Source organism: Staurois parvus, unplaced genomic scaffold (assembly GCF_062004578.1).
Source record: "Staurois parvus isolate SC_StPar_1 unplaced genomic scaffold, SC_StPar_1.0 ptg000088l, whole genome shotgun sequence".
Taxonomy (NCBI): domain Eukaryota; kingdom Metazoa; phylum Chordata; class Amphibia; order Anura; family Ranidae; genus Staurois; species Staurois parvus.
Genome location: NW_028317884.1, coordinates 1,794,485 through 1,812,395, shown reverse-complemented (window position 1 = coordinate 1,812,395; position 17,911 = coordinate 1,794,485). Strand labels below are relative to the sequence as shown.

The 17,911-nt window shown below is 42.1% G+C and overlaps 1 long non-coding RNA gene across 1 annotated transcript in view; it reads right to left on the bottom strand.

The window, feature by feature from the left end:
- LOC149468371 (uncharacterized) overlaps positions 1-17,911 on the bottom strand; it is an 87,178-nt gene that overhangs the window by 49,540 nt on the left and 19,727 nt on the right. Inside the window, exon 3 of the long non-coding RNA XR_016311727.1 lies at positions 3,655-3,784. This is a non-coding gene — a long non-coding RNA (uncharacterized LOC149468371). The remainder of the gene's footprint in view (positions 1-3,654; positions 3,785-17,911) is intronic.

Genomic DNA, 17,911 nt, shown 5'->3' with positions numbered 1-17,911 from the left:
CAATTGTCCTGAGGCAAAGCAAGGCGGGGAACGCCCAGATCAAGCAGCACCTACCACCCCAGTGTTCTCTACATAGAGTCACTGCCTGTGTTATTCAACTAAGATTGGAGTTATCGTTATCTCATCACAACTGTAGGTTATAGAGATCACACTTTCAATGCTTAGATTGGAGAGACAGAGCTGAGCCCCTAGTAAGGCAAATCCGAGCTAACCCTAACATTAAAGGAATTACCGTTTCTGAACAAACATAAGTTAGCAGCGTTCCATTTCTCCTCCTCTTCGACTCACTGAGATATGTGTTCCTTTGCTGTGCACTGGGGAAGTTGAACCTTGCTCCCCTGATTCATTCATTTACATTTTGGATTGCACACCAACTTGGCCCTGTGGACCGCGCCCAGGTGCTGGTGGTGGATTCACCCCGTTGCATACTTATGGAGAGCTGCCTTGGTTCTGCTTTTTTCCATTACAGTCTCCCGACCCTCTCTTTATTTACCTTTCACTGCCTCTAAAACTGGTTTTTCCTTTTTCGCTCCTCTTTATTCTTTTTCCCCCTTTTTCTTTTTTTTCTCTTTTCCTCTTCTTTCTCAGCTCAGATTTATTTATGTGGCTGTGCGGAGTTCTCTCATTTTGTTTCATACATCTCGCCCGCAGATGCCCCCTGGAAATTGCGCTTTTTCATAACTCTGTACTTTGTGTTATTGATCCTTCCATTTGCAGTTGTATGGAAACATTTTCACTCATCCCCATGGCTCATTGCTACATCTGTGCAATTTTTATGTTCATTTACTTATATATATTATTATTTCTCATGTTTTGTTCTGTTCAATTTTGATGCAAAAAATATTAAAGACAAATTTGCCTTTAAAATAGCAGTGTTCGCAGACAACATTTTGCTTTTCCTCTCAGACCCACAACTCACCATCCCTAATCTACTAAATTACTTTGCCCACTACAGCACACTATCCAATCTACAGATTAACTTTTCTATGTCCTTTGCATTATATGTCTCCCTGCCATAACTGTCAAGGCTGACTTAGGGGTCCAGCTGCCAACCCGCCCACCAGACCTATATGAGTTAAACTCTACCTCTCCCTCGAGATATCCTAGAGCTCCAAAACTGCCATAAGGGGCTTGTCTCGTGGTTCGGAAGGGCAGCTATAATTAAAATTAAAATATTGCCCTGTGTACTCTGTCTACTGCAAGCAGTCCCCCTCAAACTCCCAGCAGCATTTTTACAGCCCTTCATAGAGCCTATGGAGACATAAATGTCTCCGAATTAGCTTTGTTCTTCTCACACTACCCAAACTAAAATGGGAATAGGTTTACCTGACATTTATAGATAATATCTGGAGGCCACTTATCCAGGATCGTAGATTGGACCCTGCAAGGGAAAATGAAAGCCTAGGTACAACTGGAGAGTGCCGATTCCAAGCTTCCCCTACAACTAATACCATGGTTGCCTGTCCAACATGTCCCTACCAAATATAAAAATCATTCAATAGTGGGCCCACAGTGAGTTCCCTTTCGGAATGTCATCCCGCTTTCTGGCGGATAATTGGCCATACCAAAAAATATGCGCAGAACATTTCTTCCACTAGGGTGCCTTTTTATCCTACAAGGCACTTCAGGCCAAGATGCCTGATCACACATTCCCATTCTGGACATATGTACATCTACGACATTTTTTTCAACTACCCTACCACCTCCTCCAATTGGTCTCGTCCTCATACCCCTTTTGAAGCCATCTGTTCCAGATCCTCACCACAATGTCACGTGGTATCGGATATGTATTCACTTCTATTTTCCAACAATACGCCGAAGGTCAGCACAATGTGTCAGAAAAGGGAGCAGCTTAACCTGGACTTAACCAATGAGAAATGGGAGAGACTTCTAACCCACCTGCACAAGGGTTCAATAAATGTGACCACGCAAGAAACGGGTTACAAAATACTATCAGGTTGGCATAGAACACAGCTTCATAAATTTTATCCTACAACTTCCCCACTTTGCTGGAGATGCGGGTCTGAACCTGGTACCCTTTTACACATTTGGTGGTCATGCCTGGTACTGCAAACTTTCTGGTAAGAAATACATGATACTATTGCTAAATATACATTCGATTTCACTCCAGCACAGTACTTGCTGCACCACTCCTCACTTTCAAAGTCTGCATGCCATAGGTCCTTGGCCATGCATCTTTTAATACGCAGCTAGACACTGCATACCCCCTAAGTGGGGTTCTACCACCTTACCCACTTTATTCGAATGCTTTCATCGCATTCGACAAATGACTGCCATGGAAGAGCTGATTCACATAGCGCAGGATACTCCCACAAAATTCACCTACTTGTTGGATCCACTTCCAAGAAATGGTAAATTCCTCAACCTCATAATCCACACCCATGTACAAACATGGATTCTTCAGCACCTACTCTCATGAAATAACCCCTCCCTTCCCTTTTTTTCCCCTGTTTAAACCCCCCCCCTAAACCAATTTTGGGGCTTAAGTAATATGGTTTGGTCAGCAGCCTAGCCTGTGACTGGACATTCAAGGAGACTAAGCATACTAATAGGCTTGTTGTTCTGCTTTCTCTTCCTACTAGCCTGTTGACTCTTGAAAATGTTTTCTGACAATGCAGTGCAAAAAAGTATTCCCTACAGGAGGCAGATATCACAAGAAAGTAAATCATTTATGTTAGCTGTGTAATTTATTTTTAATAAAGCCTTCCTACCCCAGGCCCAAGTTGGGCTTTAATACATACTGTAGCAAAATTAAATAGCATTTTCCATCTGACAAGAATCCAGCTTTACAGTGGAACTTTACCATGGGCCAATGGTAGCCTGGGGTTGTGTGTGCTCCCAGCACACTGACGTAGCTGGGAGCACACCCGATCATGTGGCAGATCAGGCTCCTGACCATGAGACTGTTGTGAGAGCCAATCTCAGCAGTCACATGATAGAGAAGCTGCTCCGATTCCTGGCATTGAAGCCCATTTAAAATTCCACCAGGAATTTACTCTACCTCTCCCTCGAGATATCCGGGAGCTCCAAAACTGGCATAAGGGGCTTGTCTCGTGGTTCGGAAGGGCAGCTATAATTAAAATTAAAATATTGCCCCGTGTACTCTGTCTACTGCAAGCAGTCCCCCTCAAACTCCCAGCAGCATTTTTACAGCCCTTCATAGAGCCTATGGAGACAAAAACGTCTCAGAATTAGCTTTGTTCTTCTCACACTACCCAAACTAGAAATTAAATAATTTATGTTAGCTGTGTAATTTATTTTTAATAAAGCCTCCCTACCCCAGGCCCAAGTTGGGCTTTAATACATACTGTAGCAAAATTAAATAGCATTTTCCATCTGACAAGAATCCAGCCTCCCTGACTAGAATCCAGCTTTACAGCGGAATTTTACCATGGGCCAATGGTAGCCTGGGGTTCTGTGTGCTCCCAGCACACTGACGTACCTGGGAGCACACCCGATCATGTGGCAGATCAGGCTCCTGATCATGAGTCTGTTGTGAGAGCCAATCTCAGCAGTCACATGATAGAGAAGCTGCTCCGATTCCTGGCATTGAAGCCCATTTAAAATTCCACCAGGAAGCGGTAAAGAGGTTCAAGAGGAGACTGTGTCTCTTCTGCAATAAAAGAGTCTTACCTTCCTGCTTGCCAGCTGCACAGGAGTTATGTCATCCCGCTGAACCAATCCAGATGGCTGAAGATGTTGAATCCTGAAGAAGATGGGGGGAAGATGTTGGTGCTGGGGGAGGTTCGTTGATGTTCCATCACTGACGGGAAGAAGAATAAAGCACACTTTATTTCCACTTTAAGGGAACTTCACGCAGTTGTTGAAAATGTTTACTTTTAGGATAATATTTGTACATGAAAATACAGGATCGTTTTAAGGATGACGATAAGCCCCGAAATGCATGAACAAATGAAATTTTAAACCCAGAGAATTCCTACTGTCAGTTGTGGTGAACACACAATGCAGCATATGCCACAGTCCTTGTATCCAAAGGCCTCATGCACACGGACATATATGAGGAAAAGCATGATGTAAATATGGTCATATTTCTGCACTCGAGAAGTCCAAGTGCTGCATACAACTGCCCATAGACATGAATGGCAGTGCACAGGTATATGCCAGTACTTGTGTAAACCAATGTATAGCGTACGGAATGATTTCCCAAAGCAGACTTTTTGTATTCAAGGAATACATGCATACGCTATACATGGGTGGATGCCATTACCACCATATACCCACATACAGCCGCTCATAGCTATTCATTTCTGTGGAAGACTGTATGCAGCTTTGGGATTTACCAGACATATGCAATAATTATATCATACATGGCCCCGTACAGCCAAGTACATGAGGCCAAATAGTGCAATCGTTCATACCGTATGAGCAGCAAAAATACATGAGAGGTCAGCAACAGTGGCACTAAACCAACAAAGAGCCCTGGGGAGTGTTACTTACTGCCTCCTGTGACATTCATGCATATGGGCTCTTCTATCTTTCTCCGAAGTCTCCTGACAGCTCTCCCTGCCTGCCTGATGATCACCTCCAGCATCCCACACTCTCCCTGGAACCTTCTCCTTGCCCGTGTAACGAGACTAAAATCTGGCTACCAATGCATTGCCGCGCCATCCTATCAGCGGAAGAATACAAAGCTAAATGCCCCGGCTATGTGACTCCAGCACCTAAGCAGAACTAAACCCACAGGCTTGACTGTTGCCCCCAAAAAAGTTACATTTAAGACAAGTTGTGAATGAGAACTGTCACATATGGCTGTTGCTCTCAGCCAAACTGGAAAACCTTCAAGTGGCTGGTGCCATAAAACATCACATGTGCAGCACCAAGGCAACTGCGGGTCAAACAAGCCTAAGATGACAGCTTTCTTGCCTGTACAGAATAGGAAGGTTTAGTTCTTTTTTAAAGTGACTGCCAGCCAGAATGCATTTGGGCAGGGGTCTCCAAATTTTCCATTCAAAGGGCCAGTTTACTGTACTTCAGACTTTAGGGGGGCCGGATTGTGGTCAGTGAGGGTAGAAAATGTCCAGGGACCAGGATGCATGAGAATAAATATGGCTTAGGGTTGGTGGTCAGTAAAAGGAAGAGTAATGCCCCATCATTGGAATTAGTGGAAGTAACCCATCATTGGTATCAGTGGAAGAAATAGTGCACCATTGTAGGTATCAGTGGGAGAAATAGAGCCTTGTATCATTCAGAGGAAAAGTTCCCCAAGGGCAGGTTAAAGGCCACAGTTTGGAGACCTCTGCATTAGGGGGTGGTCCCCTACAAGTAAAAACACAGAAAAATAAAGTATGTCAATGATTAATTGCGGTGTTTTTCATTTCCAAAAATAATTTTATTTTAAACTTGACAGAAAATTTGACTATTCCACGAAGAGTCAACTTTCTAACACAGCCTCCTCCCTTCTATTAATCGTAGCCCTCGTAGCTCTTTCGCGAATGTCCAATAACTGTCTAGGATGGCATAAAAAAATGAACTGAAGTGTCTCTGGGCATACACAGGGCTATCTTTTCTTGTGTCTGAAAGCTGTAGGCTCCAGGCACACTGGCTTAAAAAAATGCTGCTCCTTGATGAGTTTAGCGTTTTGCCGGTAGAAGCAACTAATGTTATACTAGGTTACTATGCGCATTATGTAGTTTAGAGGCATTTTTTTAAGCAAAGCATTTAGAGGCAGAAAAAAACCCCTTTCTCCTTTGCGTTTTTTTAGAGCATTTTTTTGGCAGGAAAAAACGCTAAACGCTCCTAAATGCTGCTAAACGCTAGTACAAAACCGCTCAAAGTTAGCGCTTTTTTCTGCCAAGAGCACTGGAGTTTTTTTAAGCCAAAAAACAGAGCTGTGGGAGAAAAGGAATGCTTGGGAAAGAAGGCAACTAAAGCCAGCCATACATTAAGCAATTTTCCTTCCTGCAACCATGGGTTGCAGGAAAGAAAATTGCTGGATTCCTCCACCAACACAGTGTTGATAGGGAAATGTCTATTGTGTTATGCCAGGAGGGAGCCTTACCAGCTGGCAAAACACAATAATTACTGCTAGCAGCTATAGCCAATGCCAGTAATTGCACCCAAAAAAATCTGACCACCTGGTTACACTGAAGTCGATCGATGGATCAACCTTAGTACAGCCAGCCTGCCCAAAGATTGATCAAATACTGGCTGGTTCCTGCTCAACTGACTAAGATTCAATTCATCTATGGCCGGCTTAAGTGAAGTCTTGTGTATTTTTTCTAGATCTGTGCAGACATTTCTGCCTCTGAGCAGGAACTTCCTGTAATAAAAAAAGAAACTGGTCACCAGGGGCGGACTGACCATTCGAGCACCCGGGCACTGCCAGAAGACCCGGGGTCAGTAGGGGGCCCCATGAGATGCCCCTGGTACCTTTCATAGGCTTTTTTGGGTGTGGTTTGAGTGTGGGCAAGGACACAGGGGCCCCATGATTTCCTATTTCCCGGGGCCCCCATAAGTTGTTAGTCCACCCCTGCTGGTCACTGCTGCTCACTCTCCATGTGTATGGTGACCGGTCTTGTATCCACCTCCTGCTGTATTTTCTGCAGGCAGCCTGTGGAGGGTGGAGCTGCTAGGCTTCTCTGCTCTCTGCACAGGCAATGTACAACAAAATATTTTAACAAGGTAATATCTGGGTTTTCAAGAGCATAAGGTGCACATAAGTGGACTTACATACCTTGTGGCTACTGAAGAATATATCGAAATGAAAGTGTTTGTGCCTGGAGTTCAGCTTAAAGTAGAACTACTGTAAAGGCAAAACTTTTTTTTTTGATTTTGGATAAAGCAAGGGAGGGTTATAACCCGTCAGATTATTTTAGCCATCTGTGTCCCATTGCGGAGATTTCCCTTCACTTCCTGTCTCATAGCCATACAGGAAGTGAGAGGAAATTAAAGGAATTCCTTGGGTCCACGAGGTCATTAGAACTAGTGTCTCCATTGGATGATTTCCCCTTCATTACTTTTCTTGGGACAACCCAGAAATTAGGGACTTTCTTAGTTTCACTTTCAATGATAAACAGGACAAATAGAGAGGGTGAATCTCCTTAGCGGGGGCACAGACAGCAATCAAAACCTGGCAGGCATTCTAATTCCTCTCCAGTCTACCCAAAACTAAAAAAAAAAAAGTTTTGCCTTTAGTTATACTTTAAGTCTGATGAGCCACTCGACTATAACTCCTGCTCGGCAGCCAGCATTTTTCTTATAAAATTATATATATGATTTTGCAGTTCCGAGGAGGGGGCGCGCACCTTACCCACGCCACCATTTGCGGCTCAACTGTCAATCACCGAGTCCTGGCCGGTTATAACTCGCTGGCACCTGCTGATCGCCGAGTATCTCCGAAAGGGGAGAGACCTGTGTATAAACAATACAGATCTCTCCCCTGTCTGCTCCTGCACACTGCTTTGTATGGTTCTGCATAGCAGAGCCATACACAGCAGTGTGCATACAACGAAGCACACACACAGCCCAAGTAGTAAAACAGCACACAGCACAAAAGTAACCCTTTGATCGCCCCAGATGTTAATCCCTTCCTGTTCAGTGCCATTAGTACAGTGTCAGTGCTTTTTATTAGCACTAATCACTGTATTGGTGTCACTGGGGATGTCAGTGACACCAAGTCAGTTCCCCCCCCAATGTCAGAATGCCCGCCGCAGTCCAGCAGTCCCACTGTAAGTTGCTGATCGCCGCCATTAATAGTAAAAAAAAATTCCAGTATATATACCACCATTTGTAAATGCTATAACGTCTTTTTTTTTTTTTAGCAAAGACATGTAGCAGAATACATCTTGGGTTAAATTTATGACAAAATTTTATTTTTAAAATTTTTTTATTGGACATGTTTAATGGCAAAAAGTCAAAAATATCTTTTTTTTCTCAAAATTGTCAGTAATTTTCTGTTTATAGAGCAAAAAATAAAAAACACAAAGGCGATCAAATACCACTGAAAGAAAGCTCCATTTGTGGGGAAAGAAAGGACATAAATTTCATTTGGGTGCAGCGTTACATGACCGCACAATTGTCAGTTAACATAACGCAGCACCGTATTGCAAAAAATGGCCTGGTGAGGAAGGGGGTAAATCCTCTGGAGGGCAAGTGGTTAAAATGTATTGTACCCTTGTTCTTTAAAGTGTATGCCTTGACAATACTGTATGCCGGGCTGCATCCCGAGATCTCAGCATTACTCCTTTTCAGTTAATGAGCATGCACAGTGCCTCAAAGAAAGGACATTACTGAGGGGATTGTAGCTGTGAAAGGGTGGCTCCTGCATAATTAGTAGCAGTACCAACCAGAAAGTGGGCATAATCTGGGGCAGGACTAATGGCAAAGAAGGTGTGATATGCCTTGGCCATGGGCAGGGCTCACAGTGACTTGGGAACTGAGATGAAGATGTCGGTAAGTATGATAGTACTTTGGCAAACCAAAAACCATTGAGTTTAGGGATTACTACTTTGTGGAAATCTATTTCTATTTTTCAGTTAGAAGGTTATAAACACTACACTTGCTCCCCCTGCTGGTGAATTAATGTACTGCATGGTATTCTTTACTCTCCATGATGAAAGTTTCTGAAAGCAGATTTTTTACGTTTTCTTCCACTTTACCTTTGTGTCTTTCTTTGTCTCTTCTACTTTCTCTATACTTTTATACATTGTCTGTTGGTACCCTATATTTTCCTCTCACCCACCTTTCTCTCCTCCTTTCTTTCATTCCTATCTTCATCTCCCCATATTTTCCTTCTTTCCACTTGGTATTTGATGCTTGCTTTCCTTACAAGCAGTGGTGCCTTTCTTTCTTTCTTTCTTTTTCTTTCTTTCTTTCTTTCTTTCTTTCTTTCTTTCCTTCCTTCCCTTCCTACAAATGATGCAATATCACGTGTTTTTACTTCCCACAAATGCAAGTCTAACAAACCATATAGGTGCACTGAAGGTGTTTTCTACCCTGAGCCTGGTGTCAGCCCAGTCCACAGTTTTTTACTTTTCCATTGCCAACATGATGACCACTGGATGGGTCCAATCCACCACAGTGTGCTAGAAATGTAGCTGATCACCACCAACTGTGCTCTGCAAAGGGCATATTTATGAATCAGCAGATGTGACATATGTGATGATTGTACACAATAGAGACATGGACGTTGTACGTGACAGCCATCTTGTTAGGCCTCAGCCACTTTGTCTCTCCTCCCTCCTCCCTCTTGAAATGGAATTTATAGCTGTAAGTTGAATGGACTTCCAAAGGACCTCTTATCTTAAATAAAACACAGCTAGATGAAGCTCCAGAGCTGTAAACCGCTAATTAGTCTGGTGTAGGAGGTCTGCTTTGAAAACCACTTTCCTCTGCCTGATCGTAAAACAATAACTTAGTCAGGCATGACCTGCTAGGCCATTAGGGCTCTAGGAATACAGAGCATGCCATAAAATGTCCATTCCACATGTATGTAACAATTCATAAAGTTCAGCAGGAACTGGGCACATTAATATTTGGTATATATTTGGATAGATCATTTTAATGTGAGTCAAACAAGGCCTTACATGACTATATTAGCACCTAGGAGAGAGAAGAAAGCAGTCTCTTCCCTCCTGGGTGACAAGGGTACACTGTGTTTGGTATCCTTGGGTTTGAAATATAATTCTGAATATTAATCTGCCAGTTGCTAGAATACCACCTGTACATACTGGTAGTTATTAATATTAGTATAAAACTGCAGTTGGGACTTGGTCATAACCTTGGTTACCGCCTAGCACCCATCCCCAAACTGGATGATTGGTGATTTGTTGGTCATGATTGGTCAGGCCACACCCCTTTATTTATTTATTTTTTTAATCCAAAAATTTATTAAATTTTCATATTTATAAATACATATAAAAAAACAAGAGGAAAAAGAAAGAAGAACATAACAATACATTTCATCAACATTCTCATATAATATATAAAGTTCTTAATCCTATCTCCTTCTATTACCTCCTTTTTTTTTTTTCCCTTAGCTCTATCCCTACACCCTACCACATCCCTCCACCCTCCCACTCTGCATTTTTCTCTTACTTCCTTCCCTATAAAATCAAGAAACTTCTCTTATCATTGCTTCATGTATATTCGTTTGATGTACAAAATCTTCCCATTTCTCCCATCTCCTATTATATATCTCCATCTTATCTTCTTGGATATAGTACAATTTCTCCATCTTACTAATCTGATTTACTCTCTCTACCCAATCCTTTTCTCTCGGAACCTCTAAACTATGCCAGAATTTAGGTATCAAACCCTTTGCTGCATTCACAAAGTACCATATACCCGAGTTTTTATATTTATTCACTGGTAGGTCTGTTTTATGTAATAAGCACACTTCTGGATCTAATCCTATCTTTATCCCTGAGATTTTCTCTATTAAGTTGACCGTTGTCTCCCAAAAACTTTGAATCCTTGGGCACTCCCACCAGATACAGTATGAAACCACGTACCAATCTCTCCACACCCACGCCAGCACTCTTGTGTTCTCTCTACACCCATTTTATGTTCCACATTTGGTGTGATGTGCCATCTTACCAAACTCTTATAATTTACCTCCACCTCTCTCATGCTAATATTTTCGTGTGTGAGTATATATATTTTCCTCTGTTTATCCTCATCTATCTCTATCCCAAAATCCTTTTCCCATTTTTCTATGTACATTGGTTTTACTTCCGTGACTAACTCAGTGAGAATTTTATTGATTTTTGCCGTGCCCCGTTTTCCATCTCCCCGTGATTCCAACAACCTCTCAAACAAGTTCCATTCCTTTCTCCCTCTTATAGGTTTCAGAAGACCCTCAACGAAGTGTTTTAATTGGTGATATTTCCACTCATCAATCTTAATAAAAAGTTCCCTTCCACCTTTCTTTAAATCTTTCAATGTTTTCAATTTCTGTCCGTCCATAATATCCCTTAGTTGAATATCTTCTTTTTTAATCCATTTTCCCATACTCCCCTCAATACCTGGTGGAAAATACTCCATATTCCTTAGTGACATTAATTGTGAATTAAAATGCATATACTTATGTAAATTATCCCAAACCTTTAAAACATTCAGTGTAAACACACTCGTGGTATCTTTTAAACCTCTATATTGTGCTGGTGCCCATATGTTTCTACTCAGGTCAACTCCACTCAGATCATTCTCTATCTTAACCCACCGTTTCCCCCTTATATTGTGTGTCCAATCATAAATTCTTGTTAAAACTACAGCATTATAGTATCTCCTAAAATCTGGCACTCCCAATCCCCCTCTCTCTTTACCTCTACTCATCAAATCATAGGATATTCTAGATTTTTTATTTTTCCATATAAATTTTGTTATCATCTTTTTAATTTCTTTAAAAAAGGCCTCTGGGAGTCTTATTGGGATCATCTGAAATTTATACAAGACTTTGGGTACAATTATCATTTTTATCAGATTTATTCGTCCTAACCAGGAAGGGGTTCCTCCTCCCAGTTTCTTCAGTTCCTCCTTAATCTCATTTAGAAGAGCAATATAGTTTAATTTATACAATTTTGTATATGAAGCAGTAAGTTTAACCCCTAAATATTTTATCTCTCTATCTCTCCATATAAAAGGGAATTCTTTTTGTATCTTTTCTTTCTCACTATTTGGAAGATTTATATTTAAGATCTCAGTTTTTGTCGGGTTGACTTTTAAATTTGATATTTCCCCATACTCTTTTAAACTTTTTATTAAATTCGGGAGTGTTATCCTAGGATTTCCCACATAAAACAACAGGTCGTCTGCAAAAGCTGCCACCTTATGTTCAGTTTCCCCTATTTGTATTCCCTTTATATCTACGTTCTTCCTAATTGTTTCTAACAAAGGTTCCAATGATAACACATACAGCAATGGGGACAATGGACATCCCTGTCTTGTCCCATTTGACATCCCTATGGGCTCAGACTTTTCACCATTAACCAAAATAACCGCAGATGGCATTTTGTACAACTTTCCTATCCACTCCCTCATTCTACCACCTGCTCCCATGATCTCTAGGGTATCCATCATGAAGCTCCAGTTTACTCTATCAAAAGCTTTTTCAGCATCGATCGAGAGCACCACTGCCGGAGTTTTCCCTTTCTTAGCTTTCTGGATCAACAAGATAGTTCTAATTCCGTTATCTCTACCCTCCCTCCCCGATACAAAACCAACCTGATCTCCCTGGATCCATTCTGGCATTAAATTTTTCATCCTATTTGCTAAAACCTTTGCATATAACTTTGTATCTATATTTAGGAGTGCAATTGGCCTATAACTAGAACATTGAGTAGCGTCCTTCCCTTCCTTGTGTATAAGTGTTACATGGGCTTGTAGGGATTCCTGTCTAATCTCCATTTCTCCACCCATGGCATTCATATACTCCTTCAATTTAGGTATTAACAGTTCACTATATTTTTTTATATTTTTTATAATACCTCACGGTATATCCGTCTGGGCCAGGGCTTTTCCCCACTTTAGTATTTTTTAATGCTATTTTTATTTCCTCCTGTGTGATTTCTAATTCCAGGGATTTCAATAGATCTTCATCTATCTTTGGTAGTCCTGCATTTTTTAAATATGCCCTTCTTTTTTCTCTGTTCTCATTTTCACTATTATTTACTAAGTTCTGAGAATTAATATTATACAGCTTACTGTAATAATCCTTGAACACCTTCCCGATCTCTTTAGTAGAGTGAGCCATTTCTCCCTTGGGGTTTCTTATTTTCTCTATGTAATTTCTTTTTTTTTTTCTCAGGGCTTTCATTAAATATTTTCCTGGTCGATCTCCCCATCTATACCTCTCCCCTGCTACTTTATTGAGTACTCTCCTCCTTTCTTCTTCCATTAATATCTCCAATTCTTTCTTCTTTCCTATTACCTTCTGCCTTATCTCACTTGTTATTCTATTTTTATGGATCTGTTCCAGGTCATATATATCTTTTAAGAGCCCTGTCATTTTCTTACTCCTTTCCCTTTTCTTTTTTGCCCCTAACGCAATCAATATACCCCTAATATATACCTTATGGGACTCCCAGAGAGTGGCCACTGAGACATCCCCTGTTTCGTTCTCCTGAAAATATCTTTCCATCTCCTTTCTGATCTGCTGATCGATCTCTTGGTCTAGTAGAAGGGCCTCGTTTAACCTCCATCCTACCCCCCTTGTCAGCTGTCTCCCCCATCTTACCTTCATTATAACTGGGGCATGGTCTGAGAGAGTCATTGTCTCTATTTCTACTTGAACCACCCTCTCAATAAGTTGATGTTCTACCATTATATAATCCAATCTCGAGTAAATCTCGTGTGCATTAGAGAAGAAGGTATAGTCTCTTTCCTTTCCACGCGTTATTCTCCATATATCCACTAGTTGACCCTCATGTATCTCCTTCTTTAAGGTCCTCATAGACCTACCTCCCTCTCGTTGCACACGAGAAGTTGTATCCATCTGTGGATCTAAACATATATTCAAATCTCCCGCCACTATCAGTCTTCCCTTTTTAAAATCCATCAATTTTCTTAATATCCCTTTCAGGTATACCTCTGGTCTCTTATTTGGGCAATAAATATTCGCTATTGTACACTCTATTTCCTGCAATCTACCTTTCAAAAACCAGAATCTCCCCTCAGGATCCGTCTCTCTCTCCTCCACCTCCCACCTTACATTTTTAGCAAACCCAATTGCCACCCCTTTAGCTCTCTTAATTGGGGAGTCTGCATAGAACCATGTTGGATAATTTCTGGTATTTAATTTAATATTTGACTTAATCTCAAAATGCGTCTCCTGTAAAAAAAACTACCGAAGCTTCTCTATGTTGCAACTCCTTAAATAGCTTAAATCTCTTCCCAGGACTATTCAACCCCTCTACATTATATGTTATAAATTTTATATCTTCCATATTTCTTGTATACATCTCCTCCCTATGCAGAGTATTTTTAAAACCTTCCCCCTATACCATCCTTCTCCCCCTCCCCCGCCATAACCCTCCCCTTTCCCCTCCCCTCTCCCCAACATCCTCCTCCCCCCTCCCCTCTCGGCAACCCTTTCAACCCTCCCCCTCTCACCCCCCCCCCCCACCAGGCCTATTTTTTGCCATCTGATCCTTTGTGAACCTAATGTCACGTTTGGATCTTAACCCTGAGGTAGAACTCCAACCTTGTACGATTCACCTTCCCTCCATTTCCCTCAATGTTCCCCTTTCCATCCCTTCTCTATTCTTTCTTCTAACTTGCTGCCATTCCTCTTTTCCCTCAGCATTTATCCCTCCTTCTTCCTCCCAGCCTGGAATCCCTACTCTTTGAATGTTAAGTTTATCAAAAAAGTCTCTCAATTCCTCAGGAAATCTCAGGTATGCAGTAACTCCATTCTTCCATCCGATTAGACACATTGAGCCACTCCATCTATATTGTATATTCTGTTTTTTCATCTGTTCTATTAGTGGTCTCAATGATCTCTTTCTCCATAATGTCTCAGGTGTCAAGTCTGCAAAAATTTGTATATTTTTTCCTTCATACTCAATATTATATCTTCCTTTTATCTTCTTCCATATTTCTTCTCTCTCTCCATTTTTATTAAATTGTACCACTACATCTCTCGGTCTCTCTTCCACCAGATCTCGTTGGACCCTTCCTAATCTATATATATATTGTCTAATAGGAAAGTCTCTGTTCTGGATCTACCCATAATGGAGTTTAAAATTTTATGTATTGTCTCTCTTAAGTCTTTATCTTGTGCAAGCTCCGGGATTCCTTTTATCCTGAGGTTATTTTTCCTATGCATGTTACCTTGTATCTCCAACTTATATCCCAATTTTGTCTGTTCTTGCCTAATCTCCATTATCTGATTTCTCAGTTCAGGAATAACTTGAGCATGTTTTTTGATTTTTTCTTCTGTTTCTTCTACTCTATTCAAGAGATGTCCCAGGTCTTTCCGAATAATTCCCATTTCCTGTTTAATTGATTTTTCCAGATTTCTAAACATTTCTGCCATCTCCTTTTTATTTGGGATTTGTAGTTCTCCTTCATTTTCTTTTAGCTCTATTTCCCCTGTTATTTGTTGGTTATTATCCATTTCCACAGGAGATCTGGCACTTTTATCCATACTGTTTTCCATTATACTTTTTTCACCTGCCCCCTGAGTTCTTTCTGGGGTCACATTACCTTGGGACGTAAATTTTCTAATTGTTCCAGATTGGGCGTGCTTGGGACCACTCCCTTTACTATTTTTGCTCTTCATATTTTCTATATATATCCAGGCTCTCTTCTTTTAAACTTTAGGGTATATGCTGACAGTGAGTCCTTTAGATGGATTCTAATTTCTTCAACCTACTTGGTGGTCCCCCCTTTTTCTCTATATATACTTCTCCTGCTACACCAAGGTACTGTCCATGAACAAATTTACTATACAATCCAGACACTCTCACTCACCCTCCTTCCAGCTGCTTTATTCCAGTGAGGCTGTCCTTTAGGATCTCAGTACTCTGGTGTGGCTCTGCTCCTTTTCCCTTCGACTGGAGGGGGGGGAGAGGGGGGGGTGGAGGGGTTTCTCCGAATCCCTTTTTTCCTTCTCTGTCCGCTTCACTCCTGGGTAACCGGCAGTCAGGAGTATTTCTCTATTAAACCGGCTCCGACTCCACAGGAGGCCAGCCGCTTTTCTCTCCTTCCTCTCCTGCTAAGCCGGATCACTGAGCCGGTCCACCTGCACTGTCGGTGAGAGAGCCGGCGTCTCTTCCTGAGTCGGGAAGCCGGCCGGTCTCTCTATCTCCCAGAGCTCCCTTTCGGCAGGTCACGTGACCGCCTCGTGTTACCTGCGTTCCCAGCAGTCTCGGGCGTGAAGGTTCCCAGTCGTCCCGCTATCCTGGACTCCTGCGGCTCCGTCCTCACCGCTTCGCCTCCGGGACCCCCTCTCACCCGTAGGTTTTTAGTCGGGCACCTTTGCAGCATTACATGGGGAAGATCTAGGGAAGGAGGGCGGTCATCACATCGCCCTCTCTCTTGCCGCCATGATTAGGCTCCTCCTCTAAAACAGGCCACACCCCTTTAATATAATAGAAAAAGACTGACATGACTGGAAAAGAGAGCTCTCATATAACATCAATCAGGAAACATCTAACAGACTTGAGAGCCAAGGCAATTGGACTTGCTAAAACCAAGGATAATGCAAGTATTCTGCCTTCTGAACTCCTTCCTTTTATTTCTGTTTTTTATTGTTCTCTTTAAGTTTTTTTAACATCTTTTTCTGTAAATGTTTTAATTGCACCATTTTGACCTTTTTAATAATAATTCCTATTTTGAAAAGTGTTGAAACTGTCTCTAAAGCTTTTAATTCAAACTAAAAAATCCCTGTCTCTTGAAGAGTGCTAATGCATGTAATAACCCTCTGAATATCCCTGTCTGTGGTGACAGAGTGTATTACAGACGCTTATACTAATATAATAGTGTTATTGCTAAGATTTGTGAGTTTCCTCCTTCTCTGTAAAAAGGAGGTGGTGGCAGTGTGAGGGGTTAATTGTGTAATTAACCTGACCCAGTAACAATCAGTCTGCTAGCACATAGATTGTAGTCCCGCGAGCTGGAAAATCTTTGTGCAGGGCGCAGCTGAGAGTGGCATTGTTATGCTAGTGACAGCGCAGTGCGAGATCAGCTGGTCTTTCGATCACGAGTTGGTGAGAAGGGCAGGGGTCGGATGCCGCATTCCGTCACAACATACACCAAACATTCAATGTAAGTGAATCAGTCACTGTAATCTAACACACATTCCCCAGGAAGATACACCTGTAGCTTTATAAATATGCCCCTTGATGTCAGTGTGAGCAGGGGCGGACTGACCATTTGGAAACTTTGGCACTGCCTGAGGGCCTGGGTCAGTAGGGGACCCCATGAGATGCAACTGGTATCTTTATCAGAGGCTTTTTTGAGTTTGGGCAAGGACACAGGGGCCCCCTGATCCCCTATTGCCCGGGGGCCCCATGAGTTGTCAGTCCGCCCCTGAGTGTGAGTCTCTACCATCTTCTGCTTCTGTAATTCAAAATATCTGTAAATGAAAGTAAGCAGTGCAGTATTTATTAGGACCAAATTATATCTAGCATATCACATCTGACCCTTGGCTGTCACTTTCATTAGGCTTCTTGTTCATAAAATCATTTCTAAAGTAAAGAAAGTCACAGCTGGCCAGTAACAAGAAGAAGAGCTAAGTGACTCGCACCGACAACTCACACCGACACAGACAGTTCAGGTTTAACATCTGCTGCTCCAGGGGAAACGATCAGAGGAAAGACAAAAGAGCTGCACACATCAACTACAGATGATCAACACATGGACTGGCTGAAGTCATACTAATCAAAGAGGTTTCTGATTGGAACCCATTGCACCTCTTTTTGGGAGCGCACTGCAACAAACTAATGTCCATTGGAAGGTGTGCTTGGGTACTAAATGTATTCTTGAAGCGGAGCTATACACACCTTCTCTCCTGCACTGTGATGTCCTGGAGCTGGCCAGGCCAAGATGACATCACTCCCGCACGTGTGCGAGGTCATTCATCTCCGACATTCTATACTAAGCTGTTTGTGCAGAGGGGCAGGTAACAGGTCCGGATCTAGCCTGTCTGATATGGGGGTGCAGTAAAAAACATCAGGGGGGCAGGGGATGCAAGGTCAACAGGGCAGTGTATGGAAGTCAGTAGGGCAGTGTACAGGGGGGCCAGCAGGGCAGAGAGAGAGGGAAAGCAGTTCGTAGGGCAGAATACAGAGGTCATTAGTTTGTAGGGCAGTTTACAGTGAGTTTTCAAGGAAGTTTAAAGGGGAAAGAAGGGAAGTTTACAGTGGTTAGCAGGGAAGTGTACAGGGGTCAGCATAACAGAGGATGAGAGGTCAGCAGGAGAGGGTAC